The sequence below is a fragment of the Tympanuchus pallidicinctus genome, unplaced genomic scaffold (genome assembly GCF_026119805.1).
Source record: "Tympanuchus pallidicinctus isolate F22 unplaced genomic scaffold, pur_lepc_1.0 scaffold16, whole genome shotgun sequence".
Lineage (NCBI taxonomy): Eukaryota > Metazoa > Chordata > Aves > Galliformes > Phasianidae > Tympanuchus > Tympanuchus pallidicinctus.
Window position 1 is genome coordinate 16,205,458 of NW_026294679.1, and position 23,713 is coordinate 16,229,170.

Sequence of the window (23,713 nt, forward strand, 5' to 3'; positions counted from 1 at the left end):
AAGCCTCAGGAGCAAAGACTTCAAGAGAAATGAAACCATAGGGAAATGCTGGACATGGTAAACTGTCAGAAAAGAAACATACTTAGAAGGAAAAAAGTCAGAAAACACTTAAAAGATCTTTTTGGACTTTTAAGAGTTAGTGAAATTGAGCTACAAGACCTTCAGAAATTTATCCATATAAATGAGAATCTGTTGGTTTACTAACAAAATGTACATATGCATAGAACTTCAAGAACTGAAAGTCCAATTTACATACACTGCTTCAATACTCAGACTTTACTTCTCTTGTTCTTAGACTGAATAAATAAGTAGAGGAAAATGAAACAGTCACTCTTTTTCTTTTTTTCTCTGCAGGTTGAACTTATTTGTCTTCCAACTTCAGCAAATGTACTTTCATGCATAGCAATAGGCTTACAGATAAGAGAGGAAACAAGCCATCTATTCCTACAATTAACTGCACAAAACCAAGACTGCATGTCTTTATGGAGATAGGCAACAGAGAAAGAGATCACAAACACATATGTACAGGCAACTTACCTCTGCTCTGACTGCCTTACTTGTGTCTTCGGCTGCAGTTCCTTGTCTGTCTCCAGCAGCGGAATGATTCACTGGCAGAAACCTGTGCCAATAAAAGGAAGTCCAAGCACAATGAGCACTTCAGGATAGTGAGTGTCATGAGTTGGCAGCATGTATTGTAGAGCATGTTTAACTGCTGATTTGGCAGTGCTTCAGAAGTGAGGAAATCTTTGTGATGAAAAAGATCTTCCAGTTAAATTCACAAAACCATGTATCAGGAGAGGTTAACAATTGCTTACATACCAGTGGTTATGATATTCAGCACGGACCTGGGCATTCCAGTTCCCTGGGCTGTGGCAGACCTTGACCTGTAATATTTCACACTTTGAGGACTGCTTTAAATATAATATTTTAGGATGAAAAGTAAGAAGTGTCTAATTTCTCACAACATACTGTCTGAAGAATATTCTTCTTGCTACTGATCTGCATTTATGTTAACTTCAAATTTATCTTTGCACACACATTCCTAAACATGTTTTTGAGTGAGAACCACAACTCTGGATATCCATATTATTCTCAATTAGGCTCTCAGAGTTGACACGGCTCACATAGAGACACTCTCATGTCAAAGAAGGCTTGAACACTTTGTAAAACCTTTTTCCCAGGGAGAGAATAAACAAGAGTTACTGTTTCTCCCTAGCTATTTTCAGAAACTTTGAAAACACTGTATCTTTGGGGGACCTCTTCCTGACTGCTGGATTCATTGTGGTCAGCTCAGAGGCTCATTCTCACTGAAACTGATGGCTAGAATGATGACTAGAAGGGCACCTTGTTTTTTTTAAGGCAGCCACCTAGGCTACAATCAAAGCAGAATCCTCATGCCTGAGTACCAGGCCTTTGGCCTATGAATTCATAAATATCTTTGGAAGAACTTGTGTTTTGTCATGGACTGACTGCTGAGCTTTTAGAAGAGCAGCAGATGAAAGATATATATTCTCAGCTGCTAATACAATGCTGTAAGCTGGCAGAGGAAGGAGAGAAGTGATGTAAGAACAGGATACCAGAGAAGCCACAGTAACAGTTCTATTCTACACACAAACTACAAAAAATCTACTTTACACCACAATGAGAGCATTATGTGGAATGATGAAAAAGATAATTTCTTAGTGAAAAGCACTATAGCTTTGATGTTTCTGCATGATAAACTTTCACCAAAGCTTAACTTTCTCTGTCAGAAGGGCTCTGAAATGTGATGATACACCGCTCCTCATGTCCTAAGGTGAGATCAACATTCTCCGTGATATTTCCAGTACCACTTGTCCAGCCTGTTTTTACTGATTTCCCATGGCAAAATTTTCAACACCCAGCCTCTTATTTGGTCCCTCAAGTTGCAAGATAGGTGCATAGCTTCAGTCTCTTTCCCAAGTGAATTTGAGGGATGCTCTGCTACTGCTATTCCATTTCTAAACCTAATTCATAAGCTAGATCTCAAGTTGACACACATTTCCCTTTACCAGCAGTAAGTCTGTTGATGGGCTTACTCTCTTCAATGCATTTGTCCTTTTATTTTGGAATTTACATTGAGTGGAGGGTATATCTCTGCCTGGAAGGAATTTGATTTGATTTTTTCAAACTTTATATTTGTGGAGGCCAAAGAAGCAAAATGGGCTTCAACTCAGGAGGCAAAACAGGCCTGTTGGTGGTATTGGTAAGGAAGGGGATAGAAGTGGTATCGGCCATGGTTAGTTTTTTGGTTTATGCATAGAGTTATATAATGTCACCTGTAAACTATCTTAGTGCAACAGCTGTAACTGCTGATTCACATCCCATACTTCACCCATCTTGATGCTTGATTCAAATGGAGACTGAGGGTGACACTGAAAAAGTGACACCCTGAGTGCACTCTATTTCTTTTCCACTAATGAGACTTCATTGTGAGACGCACAAAGCTATAATACTGTAACCTAATAACCAAGGAGGCTATCCTTCAAGTGAGTGCTTTTATGCAATAACTACATCACTGCTGCAAGGTTTGTAAAGAGAGATTTCCCACAGGAGATGGAATAGGATGGAATAGCACCTTCAGTGCTTTTTCTAAAGCACTCTTTCCAGCCTAGGGAAAGGCTCTCTTTCAAATGAAGATAAACCAACTTTTTTTCTTTTTCTTTTTACAGTACTGAATATTTTGTGTGAACTCTGTTTTTTCTTTCTGGTTATCATCTTACTAATAATAAAACTGATAAATGCTGTAACTGCTGGAGTTATCTCAGTTTATACAGTCCTTTCAAAAACCGCCAACCCAATAAAGTGAGAAATTATGTAATCAGTGGAAAACTTCTTGAGATCAGTGATCATGTTCAGAAAAAGTTAGCCAGATAGGGCTACTGCTTATGAGTTAAGGATACTTCTGCACCACATCAATAATTTCATTGTAAACACACAAAGGTGCATCCAATCTCCAGAGGAAATCCAAGTGTGCCCATTCAGGAATCATCTTGTGATAGAGGAGCCTCTTAATCTGAGAAAGTAAAAAGGCCACATCCTTGGGATCTGCTCGCAAGTCTTTTCCCCTAGTCCATACTGCAGTTGGTACAATCATCTGTTCTAATTTGTATAGAGGAGGAGTAGCCTGGAAAACATGAAGCAGTGCTGGAATGAATGTCCAGTAAAGACGAATAACCTTTAAACATGCATCTGGTGTTTTCTTCAGTCAGTGTTCAAAGTAGAGTTGCCTAAGATAAAGGGCGGGGAAGTGCCCTTGCTTGTCTTTTCTGTCTGTGTTCACAGCAATGATCAGATGACAATACAGGCAAAAGAAACACACCTCCTGAGCTGACAAACAATTGCAGTTAGATCTTTGCTCTCTCAGGTAGGAAATTGTAGGGCAGGAGCCCAGAACAAGACAGAGGATGCCTGGATAAACCTCTGTCTTGGACCTCATCTCACATATTCCTTTTGGAGTACTGGTCAGCCCCAGGAGACGCATGTAGTCTGGTTAGAAAAGGCAAGGTGTCACAAGCTTGAGGTGAAAAGAAGCATGAGGTGACTTCTGTAGCAGGAGAGAGGAAGCTGCTCAGGATTCCTGAATTTGGAAAATAGGGGCCAGCATGGGGACAGGAGACAAAAAACAGTCATGAGTGGTATGAAGAAAGAATACAGGAAGTAATTATCTCATTGTTTCTCAGAACACAAAACCTAGAAGGCATCCAGTGACTTTCCAGGGGCAAGAAAATTCAAGACAAGCCAAAGGAAGCTATTTTTCATGCAAGCCATCATCAAAACACATAACATTAAACTCCTAATTACAGACTGTTTTGGAGACCTAAAGGGTCAGAGGGTCAAGGATGGGCTCAGAGTCTTGGATGGAGGAGAGGTTGCTCAGGGTGTATGAAAGGTCAAGGTCTCCTGAGTCCAGAATCTAGGTAGCTTTTAGACACACTAGGACTCTCCACTTGCCTTCTTCCTGATACTATTTCCCTTTGGCAACTGTCAGCCATGCTCATAGGCAAAATTCCTCTTTGGTCTGACCCACTAGATGTTCTTTTTCAGAATTCATTTTCCATCTCTTCTGCCCTTCTTTCTTATTATTACTATTGACCATTTCATGAAAAAAGGTTTGATCTTACTATCTCTTTTCCTTTTATTTTTTTCTTCTTTCTTTCTTTTACTTTTTTTTTTTTTTTTTTTTTTTTTTTTTTTTTTTTTTTTTTTTTTTTTTCCCCGTTTTTGTTAACAATAACGCTTGCATTTTTCTCTCTGAACTTCCAAATTGCAAATCATAATACAAACTGTGGTGGCTAAATCCTTCTACATGTATTCAGAAACTGTGACTCTTGATACATCATTACTCTCTTTCCCAGTGCTTCTGCATTGTCGAAGGGTGACAATATTATTTCACTGAATGTTACCTGCTGGTATTTCTTGATGCTCTTCTTTGAACTGTCCCAGTCATAAGCTTGGAACTTCCCTGAATGAGCTTCCTAATTGGATGAACCAGAGAAGAGTAGTTACAAAGCTGTCATTCAGGAAGGTTATGGGACTTCTCCCTACTAAGCCTCTGACACAAATCCAAAGCCTCAGCTGAAGCTTTTCTCTTTTAAGATCTATGAAAGAGACAGCAGTTAGTTAAAAGCCTCAAGCAGCAAAAATGAGTTGAATATTTTTATCAGTGTCAAAAGAATCAGCGCACCTGTAGAAAGATTTAGGGATGCTTTCACAGGCAATTTGTTCTAGTCTGTAACCTTGCTATTAGTGTCTGCCTCCAGCAAGTGCCCTTCCATGCTGTTGCTGTGTCCTCTTCTGACAGTCATGTACTCTCCCTCAGCTCTGGGAGTGGCTCCTTTCTAGGTTTTCACTTCTCCCTCCTGTTTGAATACAGAAGTCACCACTTCTAGGTTTCCCCTCTTGATCCTTCTCTATGCCTACTGCATGCATTTTTCCACTGTAAGAGAAGCCACCAGTGGGATTTAATACTGATGCAAGGTGTCTGTTAACTCCTATAACAGTAATAATAGCAATAACAACAAGAGCTTAGGAGTATTACTCCTGCATGTCTGTACCTGCCAGTCTATGACTAGATGCTGAATTAAACCTCAGTCTATTTGCAGAGCTCCCTCACAGTACCTCTGTAACCTTTCTTCCTTGCAGGTCTGCAATGGTTATGAAAACAACTTATCATCTAATATCCCATGTGAATTCACAGCCAAGGTGTTACTTGATTTTGAGTAAATGCCTGTGCAGCTGTAACTCAATACGTTCTTGTGTTTGCTATGTTGAAAAGTGCACAAGCTTTCCTGCAAATTCACCCTGCTTGCAAGTGACTCCTGCTCTGCTGCAGGGCAGAGCCTGCAGTGCTGCCATGAAACCTCTCTGCATACAACAACCTGTATGATGAACCCAAAGAGAAACAGGCATATTCCATCAGCATTGGTGATGGACAGTACTTTGTAAATAAATTAACCATTTATTATTTATAGTTCTATTTCTGCCCACAAATAGAAAACTTAGAAAACAAGACATGAAAATACAAAGGTCCTTATTCATCAAATCTGATATTCTACAAAGCACCTGATGTCTCTGCTCATTTCTTGACCCCACATTAGAGAAATAAATGGTGATTTCTTACAGCAGGCTCTGCACTGAAGTGCAGACACCATTTATATAGGGTACTGGATACGCAATAAAAAGAGTGCTATACACATCTGCATATACAACCTTCAGCATGCACGAATTCAGTGTTTCGCTGTTGGTTTCACATGTTCCTGTGTCACAGAGGATATTTCTGTTCTGCTGGCAAAAGAGAGATCAGTGAAAAACAATGCGTTGAACTGAGATAGTAATTGTGAAGAACAGATTGCATGTATTTCCTAGCAGTGAGCAAAGTTTTCACAGCAAGATATCAGCTACCTACATTCCACAGAGTACAACCAGGGGTTAGAACTTATTTTGTGTGCCAGAAGTTTGATCACTTGTACCAGACTCCAGTGGATTATGTTTTGCACAGATGTTCCAGCAGCAGCTCATGCAATATACATATTGACCCGGTTCTGAAAGAAAATATTCAGTGAATGTTCTCTTCCTCTCTCCTAATCAGCTATGCATCAGAAGCAGCCAGAGCAGCATCTTGTACCAATAAAACCAAGAGAAAGCACAGTGGTGTGATCAGAGACTTCCCCAGAACTCCATGTGCATCAGGTTTGGAGCAACAGAAAAAGGACAGCTGCCAATCAGAACATTTTCCAGGATGATAAAGAACCTGAAAGAATCTGAGATGGAGAAGGCTAGGTGGAAAGTCAACAGTCTTCCTCTCAAAGCAAGTGATTTATTTGGAAGTCTTGAGGCAGCTGTGGGTTGTAGAGATGATGCTGAGTGTTCTTATGAGGAGAAAGGCCATGCTGCCCTGCCAGCGCTGAGGCAAACAGTGGATAGCACTGTCTGGTACTGGAACTATTCCCTGTTGTGTTATGCAGAAAAATAGAGTTCTGGCTTCGTTGTACAAGATGGGAGGTAGGTTTTGGGAGCAGAAGCTTAAACTGTTGTTCAAACTGGTAAGAGCACTACATACCATGTCAATGTAATTCATGTTATAGTCCTCCACACTAAAGAAGACATTTCTACAAAGCTTGGCAGAAGCAAGGTGGCTGCAGAGAGGGACTATCAGCCTCCTTAGACATTCAGTCTGGGTAAGGAATTCTCTTTTGCCAAGCAAACCCTGTGAAAGAAAGGTAGCATTCATTTCAGAATGTGCACTGCAAAATGTTCCTTTAAAAAGGTTTGGACCCTGTTCCTCTCACCCAGATCTTTTGTTGGTTCTCATATTTTCTTCCTTTGTCAGACGATGTTAACACAAACAAGAATGATCCTAGGTGTTTTCCATTGCATCAGCCTGTCAGGCATTGCCCAACTCATGTTACATCATTTTTAATGAAGGTATGTGTTAAATGTTAACTCTGATTTATATTTTAGCTCTAAGCTTGCAAATAATTCCATGCATAAGTAGCTTTGCATACATGATCTGCCACACTGATTTGACTCTGATTTTCATATCACTGCGAATTAAGGAGCGCACTCATTTCTGGTTTAGTGTTTGCTGATCTGGGCATCAAGAAATTAATTTTTTATTGCTGCAATTAATGGCACCTGATAATTGCCATTAGGATAGGATAAGTAACTGGATATTTTGTGGACAGATCCAAGACTGTGTAGAAACCCAACCTCGTGTGTGCTATCCTAAAAAACATCACACACTACCCTCCTTGGGCTCCTTTTTCCTTTTTGTGTTAGCTCAGTTTGCCCAAATCTGCAAAGATAAATCAAGAAACATTTTTCCTACAATTCCCAGAACATTGTCGTATGGCTGGCATGCCTTTAAAAGATGTTAAAAGTTACACCTGATGAGAGGTAATGGCTTTTGGGCTCAGAGTATCCTCTATGGCCATGAATTTGGAATTACTGATAGCCTGCACCTGGATGGTAGCTTGGCAGATCCTTAGCCATTCAGCCTGCTTCTTTCATGCCTTTAAAAGCTGAAGATTAGAGGAAGTTCTAATTTAGTTTGTAGAGCTACTAAAAAGTTGCTTGGAAGAGCCTTTTGGAAGTTTCATCTGGAAGCCTCCTACAAGAAGAAATAGACCAGACTGGCTGCGGCTTTTTCTAGAAGGAGGCTGGAGATCTCAAGGGTCTGTGTTGCTGTGCTTCTCTGGGTAACTTGTTCCAATATCACATTACTGTCCTACAAAAAGCTTTTCCTATTGTCCTGCAAGATCTATAATCATAAGGTGAATCTACCTACCTGCAAATAGGTAAAATTTATGAAGTGCTAAACCTTCTATATGTCCCCTTTAAGAGCTGAGCAAACAAGTGTAGATAATCCTACATCTGAAGCTGAGATACCACATACCCAGAGCAGTTTTTCCGGAATGTATGCTGGGCTTTTGGCATACTTAATAGCAGTGATAGGTGCCAAAGCAATAAAGAGTTTGATTTTTCTGTGCCAGTTCTCGCATTGCTGAAAAAGCAATGAAAGCTGAAGAAATAAAAACAAAGTGAAAAGAAAATCATTTGTGTACCTCAGATGTTTTGCAGTATTTATGTATACTGTTCTGCTATCTCAAAACTACGGGCAGCCTTGTTAGTTTTTCAGAGGCTGCTGTTCAGCCTAGTTTGGTATGAAGTATCTGCTCCTTGTAGTATCAGCTTGTGGTCTTACTTCCCACTTCAGAGACATTAATTTATATGTTTTGCATTTACAATTTTCTCCTGAGTTCATTTAAATGTAAGTAAATACTTTGATGTACACACATGTTTGGTATACTGTTGTGAGTTACAGATGTTTTCCTTCCTCTCAATCCCTTTTGTGTATATATAATATATTTGGTATCACAAACTGGCCAACTTTTCCTTCCCTTCCATTCTCTTCCTACCATCCTCTTCCTATTTTATTTGTGGGTGTTTTGTTCTGTTTTGTTTTTGTTTGTTTGTTTTTTGTTTTTCAGCTAGCCAGTGCTAGTTGTTGAGCACAAACATCTTGAAAGGAACAAAAAGGCTCAAAATAATTTCTGGTATAATTCTAAGCTGAAGCATTTACAGCTGTGGTACATTTGACCCCTTAGGTTTAATCATCTTTACAATAAATTAAACCTGCCTATATGCTGAAAACAGCTCATCACATGTTTTTTATTCCAGCAAAGAGCTGATAAAAAGCCAAGGTACATTGTCTCAAACTAGGCTTTACTTCTATTTTCCTGAAGTGTTGGTCTGCCATGTGTAACTTACCAATGATGGTGCCTTGTGAATAACCAATATACTATGGCTTTTCCTGTCCAGTCTTCTTCACTCTGAAGTTTATTGCTGCTGGAAGATCAAAATTGGCCATCTAATCAAAACTGCAGGTAGGAAATTGAAAGAGAAGTGCGCATAATTTAAGATATCATTTGAATTTATGTTTTTATTACAGACTTGTTGGCAAATGAAGTATTCTGTGAATCACTTAGCTGTTTCAGATCCAGTGTTTAAGGGCACTGGATGCAGAAGATACTACTTGAGCTTTGCTGGGATATTTTCATCCCTGACATTAACAAGAGGATTCTGACTTCAAGGAGCATTGAGTTGAACTGTAACAAGTGGTGATACATTAGCAGAGATCTTCCTAAGGATTCACACATTTTACACAATTTGCCAGTAAACAGTGTATATCTTAATGTTCATTAAGATAAGTAGAAAGAAATTGCTTTGTATCTTTTGTGATTTTTCTTTTTTTTGTCGTTCAAATATATGGGCCAGTGTTTCTAAAAACCCTTCGAAACCAGAATAGCTGGGACACAAGTTGTGCAGATCCCTCTGAGCTTTCCTCGTGCTGTGCCTCCAGCCTGAACTCTGCTAGCAATAAAGGAGGTGATTAGTCTGCACCTCTGTTAAGCCCTTGTAATTGCATTGGAACATCTCAGCTGATGTGAATGTAAATAATGCTTTTTAAAAATTAATGTATGTTAATCTCTGATTTAACCAAATGAAATTAATATACTCCTCAATGTTTTGACGTATCAGAAAGCTCAGAACTCATCTTGATCAGTGGAATAATTTTGATGTCTCTGGACCAGCAATTCCCTCTGCTGTTTCCCATCCAAACATCATAGCTAGCATCAGCTAACATGAAGGCCAAGCTGTTGTTGGGCTGATTTGTGACCTAGTTACTGGCATCTACCAGTAGTCCATGTTGGAGAAATACAGCCAGTTTTGCAATTGAAAAGCCATATCAGAAACAAAACAGCATTTCATAAAATTTCTTGATTTTTCTGGTAGTTAAGGGACATTGCTGTCCTATATTCAACGCAGGGATTTGGCCCTGTACCATCTTACAGGGAGATAGCTGATCATAAGAACAGAGCACACCTGTCTGTAAAGAGAGAATCTCTTGTAAAGTTTTGGAAACATCTGTAGGAAGGTAAGTCCAGTTATCAGCAACAGTGGGTTGGCAGCCTCAGGTCACTGTTTGTATATCTGAAGATGCTCAGTACTGATAAGAACAAGGAAGATACGGGATCATTTGCAGACATTTCATGTATCCAAAATATGAATCAGACACTGAAATTAAAAAGGTGTAAGACAAAATAAACTCAGAAGCTGGACCTGCTCTTGCAAAATGGGCGGATTAATCAGGCTGCACCTTTTATCTGATGTACACACACACGTACATATATCTTAACTTTACTCATCAACTCCTATTATGATGAAATTACAATGCTGAATTCATATTAGGAGTTTTTCACTACAAGCAGAGGTGCTTGACATAAATCCTATTGAGCACACAAACTGCTCGAGGCAGCTAGAATGCTGAAAATTCACTTAGGTGCACAAACTCTGGTAGATGTCTTATAACTCTGCAGTATCTCTTTCTAGAATACATCCTAACTGAGCTGCGTTTGTTTCCTATTAGTAAACTGTACTTGGATTTTCCTGATTTTGTGTACCATAGGAGATTCTGTTAATAGTAATGACACAACCATCTTCAGCCATTGCTTTGTACTCCTGCTGGGGGACCTTTTGTATGCAATGAGGTCATTCTGCAAGAGAAAGAACAAATGCATTTGTTTGCACAAGTTCTTTTCATTCATTACTGCTTAAGATATTTGTTACAAAGAAATAATAGAGAGCAACAACAACTGGGGTTTCTTTTCAGGTATTTAAGCATTTGTATGAAACAATATTAGATGGGGATATTGTAACCCCCAAACTACTACTAAAATTCCTTCGTTCCTTGAGTAACCTCTAGGGTTTGACTATTCAGTTAAAATAATTTTTAAAAACTGTTGCACCAGTGACATCTGATCACAAACCTTTGAGTAATGTAAAAATTACAGTAGCATGATATTAGGAGCTTGCATTTCACAGACCTGAGATGAGGAGCTGCCTGGGTGCATTTATGAAAGAGGATAGTTTTTTTAGAACTTATACTTGCAGAATTATTCAGTGTAACTTTTTCATGCAGGACAGAAAAAAAAAAAATTCTAGCAAGTGAATACAGACCTAAACATATTGATTGGTTGAGAGGTGCTCTTCTGGGAAGCTGTCTATTTCAAATCTGCGCTGCTCATTTGAGTTGCTAGTAACTCAGAGCCTTCTCTGCTGATGAAATGCTGGCAGAGCATTCCAAAAGTTCATTCTTTCAGATACAGGGAGAGTGCCAAACCAGTAACTGATATTAAAAGGAAATTAATACTGCAGATGTACTAAGGAGAGTAGTCCGCTTTGGTTTGTAGCAGAAAACAATAGCACATAGAGTAATTAGAGTTGGTTAAATGAAGGCAGTTTGTCAACCTTTTTATTCAGAATACCTAGAAATTTCTCTGCTGTGAGCCGTGCATTCCTTTGTCCCTAGCTAATTCCACCAAGAAACTTACATTATTAATAAATGCTTCAGGATCATTTTTCTGATTTCTTCTGAACAACTAATTCCTTGAAACAAATACATCACAGTAAAAAAAAAAAAAAAAAAAAAAAAAAAAGGCCATATCTTCTCTCTGGATAAAACAATATATACACCTGTCAGGAGTCCTGCTCTGCACTTGTGTCCAGGCAAGTTCTATGCTTTTCTGTGAGAGAAGTGTTGCTCAAAACTAAATGCAGTTAGTCTGATGCTCTCTACTTGTTAATTAAACTGAACAAATCTGACTTTAAACATGTCTGAGGGAATTTGGCAGCAGTCTGGATTCTCTGCTAATATTTGTGTTAGAACATTGCTCTCCATCAAGGTGAAAAGCATCAGAGAATCCAAGGAAAGGAACATTTTTGTACAAACTGATTACACTCATTCTTTGGAGAAGGAAGTCACTTGTGTTACAAAGCCAATACCCTATCCTGTATGTTAATCAGGGAACTTTTCTAGGTAACTCTTGGGGATGTTAGAATAATTGGGCAAATCAGTTATTTATCATCTAGGTAAGGATTAAGGCTTCTAAATGAAGTATTTATTTGTAGTTGCCTAATGTAATTTATAAAGAACTGCTCAGTGGCAAAATTTCTCCAATCTGTAAAATGAGAATAGGAAAAGGAAAAGAGAGCTTTGATAAATATAATGATAGGTAAAGACTGAATGTAATTACATCCAGGCTTGTTTATGAAATTAGAACTGGAAAAAAAATGTGAGGAATCTGGCCTGTTTGAATCAATACACAGCAGCTTTACAATCTATGCTCTCAGCTCAAAAATGATGCAGGATCTTTGGATGAGCATTCCCTCTGCAGTATACAAATATCTGCAGCATGCTGAAAACTCAGTGGTTCCAGTGGCATATCTCTAAGATGGACTGAATTAGCCAGCAGATCTACTGCATGTGTTATTTTCCCACTCAATGAGATTGTGATTGTTTTCCTCCATCAGAAAGCTTGGTTTTTGTGTGTGTTTTTGTTTTGTTTGCTTGTTTGTTTTTGTTTTTTTTTAATCACAGAACAAATGCACAATTTATATTCTCACTTCCTTACTTTCTGATACTACCTAAAATATCTGTCTCTTTTGTAGGAAAAGGAAGAGACGTTATAAAACTTTATTTTTGCCTAGCTGCTCTTAGGTAAGTGAAAGTGTTACTGATCATGAGCCAGAAATCTTGTGTTCTGCTGAGCAGCTGAGGGATGGAGACTCATTCTGTGGGTGTCTGAAAGAAATGCTGGGCAAAGAAGGCAGTGAAGTGTTGATCATCCAGTGTTTTCCCCACAGTCATGTAAAATGTTGCCAATAAACATCAATTTCTTTCCCGTTCCTCATTCCCTCTGATAATGTTTGAGCTTTCAGGTGTTAGCAGAGAGGTGACTCCTTTTGTTTTCAGACTTCATGCTTTTCATCTCCTCAGCCATTACGTAAGTAACCGCCTTTTCTTTACAATCACAGATAGCTGGATTTTTAAGGAGAATACCAGCCTCCATGGACTGGCATTGCAGGATCCGGACAAGATTTGTTCTGAGAATAGATATTGTACCTCATGAAATTGTAAATATGGAATTCTTGTTTACTTACAGCCTGCCAATTCCAGCTTTTTATCTTATGTAGAAAGAGCGGGATGCACTCTGACTCTTTGATCACAGATCATAGAACCACCAAGGTTGGAAAAGACCTTCAAGATCATCCAGTCCAACCATCCACCTATCACCAATAGTATTCACTAAACTGTGTCCCTCAATACAAAATCCAAATGTTCCTTGAACACCTTCAGGGTCGGTGACTCCACCACCTCCCTGGGCAGCCCATTCCAGTGCCTGACCACTCTTTCAGAAAAGTGGTACCTCTACAGATTTCATTGCACATATTTTTCTTCTGTTCTTTTAAGGTTAATGTTGTTCCCCAGTTTTATGCTGTTGTAAGAATAGTAGCAGGACATTTTCCTTTATTTGTATTATTTGCAACCAAGGTGTCCACAAAGTGGGTATTACCTAAATATATAGTTAGGAAGCTTGAATGTTTTTCCATATCCTTATGGACATAGGAAACATACCCATAAGGCTGTGGGCCTCAAGCATACTGCAAGCTGGCCAGCATCACCCCGGTTGGAACTTAGGTAGGTTTGAGAAGGTGGCCACGTCTTCAGAATAGGGAACTTATGAGGCTCTTTGTGCAGAGTATAGACATGATGTGGCCATGTTCCCTATCTGATGTCTGAGCTACTCTTCAATGAGAAATATAACAGCCTAGGTTCAGATTATGCCAAGGAAATAGGAAAATAAATGATTTTCAGAGTTGGGTTTAGCATGTGTTTCCTAACTTTGTCTCCTTGTGGGATTGGGATTTCTTCGTTTTTTTTTTTTTTAATCTTGTGTTTACCTCCTTGCATGTAAGTAACGTCTTACATCTTTTAGGACAAGAGGTGATGGCTTTAAGTTACTCTGGAAGAGGTTCAGACTGAATATTATGAGAAGTTTCGTCTCAGAAAAGTGGTGATGCATTTGTAGAGGCTGCTCAGGGAGTTGGTAGTGGAGTCACCATCCTTGAAGGTGTTTCAGAACTGTGGAGGCATGGCATTGAGGGACATGGTTAGTAAGCATGATGGGAGTGAGACGATTGGACTTGGTGGTCTTAGTGGTCTTTTCCAGCCTTAGTGATTCTATCTATGATCTTCCCTCCAAGACGACTTTAAATAGCAGGCTGAGTAGCAGAAGACCGGGTAAAATAATCACTGAGGTGTATTAGCACTTGTTTGGAGCAAATGCTTGTGTTGAGGAAAGAATATGATTGAGGTGTGTTCAGTTGATCATTTTGACCACAGACACATACTCCGTTTTTAGCTGACAGGCTTCAAGGGGAGCTGCTCACTGTATGAGCAGGTGTAGGAGTCAGTGGAAACGCTCAAAGGTTGAAATACTGCTGTCAGGGTTGTGGCTGCAGTTTCACAATTGTGGGTATGCTCAAAAGAACTTTAAACTGGTCGTCCCAACTGTCACTGTATAAATGAGTGCCTCTGCATAAATTGTTGGCAATGTATTCAGTTTTCGAAGCCTCAGCTCCTTGTTTTCTCTTGGACAAAAAGCAACACACAGGATATATAATCCCTAGCGTTTTGATATTTTCTGCAGATTTATTCCTCTTTCTACTCCCTCGTGATTCAAGATTAGACCTGGCTCTTCCTGGAACTGAGGTAAGAATAAATACTTGCAATATGCTGAATATAGTTCTTCATGGATCAAATATGTCCTTTTGGCTTCTTCAGCCAGTTAGCATATGTTCCTATCAGGAAAATCTGTCTATTTTGAGTGTGTTATGGAGGGTGTTTAGAGGATGGTATGTTTAACTGAGCAACAGTCGTATTCTTGTTTGAGCTGCTGGCCAGTCATCTCCAAGGAGACACAGCAGCAAAAACAGAAGGAACCCTTCGTGTTCTCTTATGGCCCTAAAAATATTTCATGCCAGTGGTGTGACGAGTTGTTTGCCAAGATTGAGCAAAACACAGTAAGAACTAGGAACAAGGGCTACTAGTACATTCTTCATGACATCTGTGGGACAACTGCAGTCTCTATCAGGGCAAGGCCTGCCCTCAGCCATCCACTCCTCAACAGTTCCCGGGTTGGAACACTCTTGCCTCCCAGCACACGTCCTAGTGGTGAGACAGAGTCCTAAAGGACTCCTAATGGACCTCATACCTCCCAGCAGCAAAGGGAGAGACTCCACTTGAAGATGTGCATAATAGGACACAAGTGCAAAATGCGATGTGCTGTGTTCAAGTGGCACTGCCTGAATGAGGGAGTCTCATCAGTGCTAATGCCATCATAAATCCTTTGTACTCTGTTGAAACTGGTATTTTGACACACTTGTAACTGGTCCATGCTGACCTGAGTTGAGTGTGGCCTGGAGTGAGCATCAGCATTAGTTTTCCCACATTAATTAGTCCACCATAAAAATAATTAAAAATAGTAACAAATTAAGATGATTACCTTGCACTTAGGGAGTAGAATTTTGTTTTGGTCTTTTGCAAGGAAAACAGCATGATAGAAGTGTTTAAACCTTATCTATAGAATGTACTTTGAATAGCAAAGCTGCATACCAAACACAGTTTGTGTTTTCAGAACAAGCTTTTCCTTATAAAGAAAAGATTTGTCTGCTGAACCCAAGTTGATACTTTCCAAAAACAAATGAAGGACATGGAGCTGTTCATCACTGTTGTGCCTAAATCACTCCTGCTTCCAACGTTTTTGTTTCTCTCCCCTTGCCCAGCTGGCACCTCTGTCTACGAGGATTTTGTGCACAGGCTGTTCCTAGTACTTGTCTGAACAGTGTCTGAGTTGTATTTCAAGTTGCATTCCTGTTAATCTGAGTAGTCATTCCAAATACTGGTAGGTAGTTGATAACTGCATGAATATTGTTGCTAAAATCCTTGCCTAAGGGATATCAGATTTGATTCACATGAATTGTAAAGATGGGAATATCCTTATTACAAGGTGTGATGACAGAAACTTAGGAGAGTAAACTGCTGGCAACGAAGAAGTCAGTAATGACTTCTGATCCCCTGATTTATGTCCCTGATATTTGCAGGAAAGTTGGACTAGGTGACCTTTAAAGGATCCAACTCTATGGATTCTATTTTTCTGTGATTCTGTAAGTATTTTCTTTTAAAATGAGGTAATAAGTATCTGAAAGAATAACAATTTTAAAAGTTTTTTTTAATTGACAAGTGGATTCTTGGAGCTGGTAATGCTTTCGAAATTTTCATTTAATCATATCAGAACTCTTCTGTGTTTGAAAAATTGTTCTTTGAGCACTAGGTAAGCAAATACTGGTTTCTTAGCAGCTTGTACTTCACAGCTGGTTGCAAATTCAACATTTCCAGTGACTGGGGTATTTCTCTTGCTTTTCTGTTTCTTCTCCTGATCTTTGTACTCAATGATGCTGGGTAAGATATGATTACATACACTTGCAGTCCTTCTCTTCTCTTCTACTCAGTCATCCTTCTTTTTTTTTTTTTTTTTTTTTTTTTTTTTCCCCACCCCCATGAAACAGATGAAGACTCAGTCCTTTTGGCCAGGAATGTACTGGTATTAGTGAAAAATGGTCACAAGGCTTGAAATTTGCCTGTGAGCATACAGACACACAGAGACGATAATCCCCTGAGCATTGTTTCTTTAGGAAGACAGCTTAACCATCTTCCCTTAGGCTTAAAATAACTGTATGGTTCTGTGCTGTTGCTGTATTCATACTGGCTTTGTGTATGGGAAAGTGACTGTGCCATTGCAAAGCAAGATTTTTTTAGAGCTATATTCTTTTCAAAGGCGCGCACAAATGTAAAGACGTACAAACATTTTGCATAAATGAGTTCCTCTGATGTTATGTACTTACCCTTAGTCTTACAGGAAATGTGCAAATGTGTATAAAACTTGTACCTTGGGCATATATCAGGCACTCAGCTTTTTTAATTTCATAAGGCAACATTCATTTCCTGTAAAAGAACCAGCTTATGAAGCACTCCGAAGCTGGTGTCATTGCCTTTTTCACTGGTGAGCATTATTCAAATTCAAGGAGGGAGAATCCAAAACTCTGTTTGGAGAAAAGCTGAGAAGGCTCTCCAGAAGGTGGACAGGAGGTTCCAGTTTCGAGTGATTTCGGCAGATGCAGAAAGATGCACAATATTTTGTAGAGTGAGTTCCTGCATGTTCATCATCATAGAAGCTGTTGCACGTGCACATATGTCCTCTGCTGACAGGGATGTGGAGCAGGTCAGCTCATCAGGCATGGTGATGATTAGTCTGTAATTTTAATCTGAGGCTGCAGAGAATTACACCCTGGAGTTTATTTGTGAGAAAATAAAATCAAAGCCAGAGCTACATAATTGTTTATGTCAAACATATTTCTATGTGTGGTACATCAAGTGTCAACTACTAGTGGGTGAAATCATTAGTACTAGTGGGTGAATGTGCAATACAGGGTGTGTACGTACAACCTTCTCCTCATAGTGTTTATTTTTCACGTAAATGACAACCTACATTGCAGGGACCATACTAGGGAATGTCAACAAGTGATCTGCTTCCCATTCTTTTTTCTGTCTTCCAAAATCACTGGACTCTGCTATCTGTGGGACCTTGGGTGAAGAAGTGTAGCAAGATGAGGAGCTATGGGAGGCTCCAGTAACCATTGATCCAGCAACAGGAAGTACCAAGCATAGGTTTAAGCACTTAGTTGTAGATGTTCTTGGGTTTCCTACCTGCCTCTGGCATTACTCCTTGGCTTTGTGAGCATTCAGTTTATACGAACCATCTTCTTCTTGGATCATGTTTGGAGGTATGCATGTTTTATCCTAATCTGCTTAAGGTCATTTTGTTCATGAAAATAATAGTAGTAAAGAATGAAGACTGAGCTTGCAGGTATCCTCTGCTTGGCTTAAGCAAAGCAACAACTAGATTTTCAGATGAAAAAGATTTCCATCTGTGATGACTGATGGGCATAAGCTAGTTAAACTTCTGAGCATCTGCAATTTGCTGTTGTCTGCAAATTGTTTACTGTTTGTAGCTGAGTATTACAGAAAACACGAATTAAAAATGGAAGGTTGTTTACAAGGGGAATTCTGAACAGTTTTTCCTTTTCCAGGTGATACAGGACAGCCAGCTCTCAGCATTCGGAGCCATGAGCAAACTCCTGCCTCATTAGGAACTCCATGTTTTTAAGCTTTTCTCTATGACTGCGAGGCTGGCATCCTCGTGTGACTGTGAGCACCAATTTTAAGGGAAATACTGACCAACATTTCAATAAAGTCCTAGCTGTGTAATAAGTATATTTGTTAATGGTTAAGTCATTGCAATTTAAATTATAGTTTGTCATAGTTACTACAAACATGGCAAGTATATTTATATAATCATAGAATATCCTGCATTGGAAGAAACCCAAAAGGATCATTTAGTCCAAACCCTGGCTCCACACAGGACTGCCTAATTAGACAGTATGTCTGAGATCGTCATCCAAAAGTTTATTGAGCTCTATCAGGCTTGCTCCTTGACTGTTTCACTTATGAGTTACAAGCAGAAAGGTCCTGATATTTTCCTTAGACTTCAGAATACATGATAGATGATTTTATATGTTTGTACCCAGTACTCCCATGTTGCGCAGGTTAGATTTCTTTTTAATTTTATTAATGATATATTTGGTTTTGGAACTACCTCTAGTGGTAAGTCTACTTTATGCCCAGACATTTCTGATCATGGTATATTTCCTTACATGCACTACAGGGACAACAGGCCATTGTGTTTTCACCCATCTGTACAACACCTACAGAGTTAGTCTGTGTGGGGAAGTGAAGAGCATATGCTGCAGAGGTTAGTGCTATTTGTGTACTAATTCCAGAGTACTTACTGCCTTTGAAACACCAGATGCACTGTGTTTCAGCTACCATGCAAGCATGCATGCATTTCTGCCTGGGAAATCACAGTCAGCAGTGTAAATGCACCTAATTGGAGACGGTCATCCTGATACGTCCCACCAAAGCAATGTGGATTTACTGGAGTAACACAGAGTTAAATAGCAGGTTCTCTGCATTGCGTAGCAGGCACTATGCAATGCACGCTTGTCTTGCTTATTCGTAAGAGATATGGGAGGTCATTTCATGTAAGCCTTGTTTGCCAAATATGATCGTGGCACGATGAGGTGTTGTATCTCATGAATGTGCAAAGGAAAAGCTGATTTGCTGCAACTGTGCCATGAAAATGTGCCATTCCCATACACACCCTGGTGTGCCTTGTCTCTGTGCACCATCCTGTCACCTAACTCTACAGTGAGGTAGTGCACTTTGTCCCACTGTTCTTCCCATGAAACCACACAGCTATGCTGCAAGAAGCAGAGGAGTTTTGCACAATGTGTTTAAACCATCTCAAAATCCAAAAGATGTTGAAAAAAGCTATACAGGTTAATTAATCATGCATTGACATGTTTGCTTATGCTTGATGTATGTTTGCTTTTTTCAGTCTGCCTTCTGGCCTTTCAAGAGGAAAGAACCACTCCTGATTTATGCAATTCAATTTGGAGTTTCAAATTCAAGCATATGTTGCCATACTTCTGCTTTGGATGAATGAAGTAAGTTTTCCTTTATGCTCTCCTTTCTTGTGAGGTGAGGCCACCTCCTAACCTAGCCTGTCTCCTGTCCTTTGCTCTTCTGTGCTTCAGTCTTCCTTGTAGTCCTATTGGTGTCCTTTGCTCTCACTGTTTTCTTGTGTGTCCATCAACACCTCATGTCTGTCATGTTTACTTTTTGTTTTAGTGTCTTCTTATGTTTTCTCATCTACCTATCCTTTTTTAACTCTTCAGCCTTTCATAAACTCACATTCCTCCTGTTTCTCAGCTTTCCTGCACACAATTTTCAGTTCTGCCTTCATGATCCTCACAGGTGTTTTCTTACCTCATCACTGTTTTTCTGCTGTCCACCATAGACCTTTATATCCTATCAAGTAATCACACATACCAAAGCCCCAAGTGAAATCCCTGTGATTCTAGTCATGAAATTTATTCAATTATATCAGATTGCTGATCTGAAGAAGTAATATTTCAGTGTCATACTATCGGTTTATTTCTCTAGACCATACAGCATATAGCCATTTTTCTTCATTTTTCTTTTTCTTTTTTTTCTTCATCATTTATTTGTTTATTATCATATGGAAGAGAGAGGCAGATGTGGAGGAAAAAATACATTTGAGAAATTATCATAGTTTTAAAGCAGGATCAATAACTTATCTTTGGACTTCAAGTCTGGTTTGGGATCAGTCCTCAGGAATTCCACTTCTTCAGTACTGGATACTTGAAGCGTTGCCTATGTTGGAATTGCATTTGTATTATCTGAAGTTCATTCTATTTTATTCAATTCCAGTCATAGTTCATTCCATCTACTCTGTTTCCTGACCCAGGTATCCTCCAGAACGCCACGATATGATTTTTTTATAGAACAAATGCAACCTGTTTTCTCCGATCTTTTTTCTGTATTTCAGTCATGCAGTAGATTTTATTTCTGTGATGTTGATGATAAAATTATTTTCTGACTGCTTTTCGTACATGTCTGTTTTAGAGTAACTCATACGATACAGAGTAAATTTACAGACTCATGAACGTAGGGCCCCGTTAAAGTTTCTCACCACTATTTTGAATAGATCGGATTTGGGAAAAAATAAAAATAAAAATGTTAACAACAATGTAGAAAATAAAGTCTACTTGGTTTCGGTACAACTTCTTAGTAGCTGTTCTGTGTAGAGATTGAGCCATATAGACACATAGACACCTACTCAGTGAGAGTGGTCAGACACTGGAATGACCTGCCCAGGGAGGTGGTGGAGTCACCGTCCCTGGCAGCGTTCAAGCGGCATCTGGATGAGGAGCTATGGTTTAGTTTGTGGTAGCAGTGGTAATGGGAGGAAGGTTGGTCTAGATGATCTTGTAGGTCCTTTCCAACCTTGTGATTCTATGATTCTATGATAAGAAAATTTCTTAAGGAAGTTTGTTTACAAATTAATCGTTGTTAATGATTTTCTGCTTGAGACTAGCTTAGGCTTAGTGCCATTCAACTCATAATTTTCAGTGTTCTTGTCTGACATATCATATTTTTTAAAACTTTTTAAACCCTAATCTAGTGGTTGGTAACCCTGCCCATGGTGAGTGGTTGGAACTGGATGATCTTTAAGGACCTTTCCAACACAAGCAGTCCTATGACTCTGTGATTCTACTCTTTTTAGGAAGTAAAGAAAGTCATTTGAATGGCCCGTTTGAATGCCAGAAACATGGAAATTACAGTCATATAAAATATATAAGACATTGCCTAAGCTGATTTTTCTTTAAACTTTTAAATTGTTTTCATGACTTCATGCTTTTGGAGAAATAACTACAGTAATTACTTTTGCTAATAATACAGAGTAACAAAAATAAGCTTTACACAGTATCTCCACACAGCCCCAGGTAACTGTATTTCGCAGGTGTTGACCACGCAGGGGTGGAAACCATGGAAAATGCTGGGATGGCAGCTGCAGCCAAACTTGCAGTAGTACACTGCTATCACTGACAGATACAAGCAGGTAACAAGAAAGCAGGGGGTCTTCTCGTGGCAGAAACTGCACACTGGCTGCAATAGCATTTCTCTTGCAGTACAAATTCATGTGGTGTATTTGCTTTTGCCTTGCTGGGTAGTTTCTATCACATCTTTTAAAAGATACGTGTTCCCTGCTGCTGTTTCAGGAAATAGCAATGTTGTAATTAATTGGCTTGAGACATTCTCAACTGTGGCTACAGGACACAGAACAAAATCTGTTTTATCACTTTGTGCCCATGTTTCCATGGTTGAAAGTGCTACTTAAGTACTGTTTATGTTATTAAATGCTATTTATAAAGCAAAGGCAGACAATAACAGCAACCTTATGAGTAATATAAAATTTTTGAGAGTATTGCATAAGGAACTGTAGACATGTGCAGGCAAAACAGCTATGAAGAGATGCACAGGCCTGGAAAACAGAGGCACTGTCATGCTGTTTTTGGTACCAAGGGACTACATCTTCAGACTGAATCTTCAAAGGCCTTAAACATCTCCAGGTTAGCTACAAAAGACCTTCACTCATGGCATTGCCTTCTCAGAGGTGTGGCTGCTGTATAGTCTCCTTTCTCTGGGCTATAGGTATGTAATCCAAAAAGCTAGTTGGGAAATCAGATTCCTGGCATTTTACATACAACACCAAAACAGGATTCATTAAAGTCATATACTGAGTGAGTAGCTGCCTAGAATTAGTTTCCTAAAGGTGTATTAATCATTCACTAAGCTATAACCTAAGTGCAACTATTGCACCTGTGGTATGCAGGTTGGCGTTTGGCAGCTAGAAGCCAGATTCCTGCCCTTGCCCACCCCATGCCAAGATGATGTTGACAGTTAACAGCTCTGAGGAGCATCAGGCAGGCCTGGCACTTGGTTTCTGGTCCTTGTAACTCTCTGAAGAGCACAAAGTGAGGGAGTCCATTCAAAACAGAATCAGAACTTCTGGCCTGGGCATAGGAGAAGCTTGTGAATGTAATAGGATAAGGCACAGGGCTGTGAAGTGGTAGTGTTACAGGTATGTCAACATGCAGCACTTATTTCCTGATCCGTATATGAGAATGGAGGCAGGTTCTCTCCTGCATGTTCATGTGACTCAGCCCTGAGTCAGGAGCTGCTCATGCCACTGACCCCAATGCAAGGCTTTACTGCTGCAGGTGTTGCTGTCAAATAGTGTTGTGATGAGTTTCCAGAGCACTTATACATTCAAAGCAGGCAGACTTTAACTCATGCAGGAAGGTCTTTGGAGGAAACTTTGGAATTTTTTCTGTCAGGGTTACCTTGTGGAGTTTCACCTCACACACATACTACTTCTGGATGATTCATTTCCTTTCCTTTCAGCATATGACACCGTAGGAGTTTATAGGCTGATACAATTAACTCTAACTCATTGGGCTAATCCTAGTGGATTAGCTGCTTCATGAATTAGCAGTAATAAATGCAAAAATAATATACTAGGATTCATGTGATGCTGTGTGGACTGACAGTTCAGGCAGCTCAACTTCAGGTATCACTGCACATCGCAGTTGATTGCATCAAGTTCTTACACTTTCTTTTCCTGCAGTCACCCTGCCTCTGTGAATTTTCCATGCTGATACCTCACCCTCCAACTTTCCACTGCCTCTGGTGCTTTTAATAGACCTTGAGGTACCTCTCATAACAAGATATAGAAAGAGTGTCCAAAGGAGAAATGAACACTTCAGCAAGCAGTCTCTGCAAGGTCATCCAGCACCCCCTGAGGGTGAGTATTCCTTCTACACTGGGATTTTAAGGAACTCCTGAGGTTACATTTCTTTGCACAGCTGAACTGCTGTAACAGTCTGCTGCCTTTGAAAAGGGTGCTTGTATTCCCCTCACCTCCTTCATTTTGAGCCTGGCCCTTTCTTCCATGGATTTATTTGGCTCATTACCTCTAGAAGACAACCACCTGCTTTCTTTTTCCTAATTATTTTTTTTCTCTGGGCTACTGAGCTCTGTCAGCTGAAAAAGCTGGCAAAAAAACACTAGGATGGGATGGACGGTAGGGAGCAGAGCTGGGGATGTACAAAAAGGGTAATGCGGAACAGCAGCTCAGCTTGTGTGATGTGTGTGTCCTTCAGGGTTGTTTTGGGCTATAGCTTAGTTGCCTCTGAAGGAGCATCTATCTCTAGAATTACTGGTGAGCCAGAGATGGACCTTAAC

At 39.6% G+C, this 23,713-nt stretch overlaps 1 protein-coding gene and 1 pseudogene across 2 annotated transcripts in view; both read right to left on the reverse strand.

Moving 5' to 3' along the window:
* LOC128077823 (lysosomal acid lipase/cholesteryl ester hydrolase-like) overlaps positions 1–643 on the reverse strand; it is a 44,895-nt gene extending 44,252 nt beyond the window's left edge. Inside the window, exon 1 of one of the 2 annotated variants that reach the window (XM_052677382.1) lies at positions 538–642. The gene's annotated coding sequence lies outside the window, so the exon portion shown is untranslated. Of the gene's footprint in view, positions 1–537 lie in introns of both variants that reach the window. The other variant, XM_052677381.1, reaches the window with a different exon arrangement.
* Positions 644–2,911: 2,268 nt separating this feature from the next.
* LOC128077845 (lipase member M-like) lies at positions 2,912–9,730 on the reverse strand (annotated as a pseudogene).
* Positions 9,731–23,713: the final 13,983 nt, after the last annotated feature.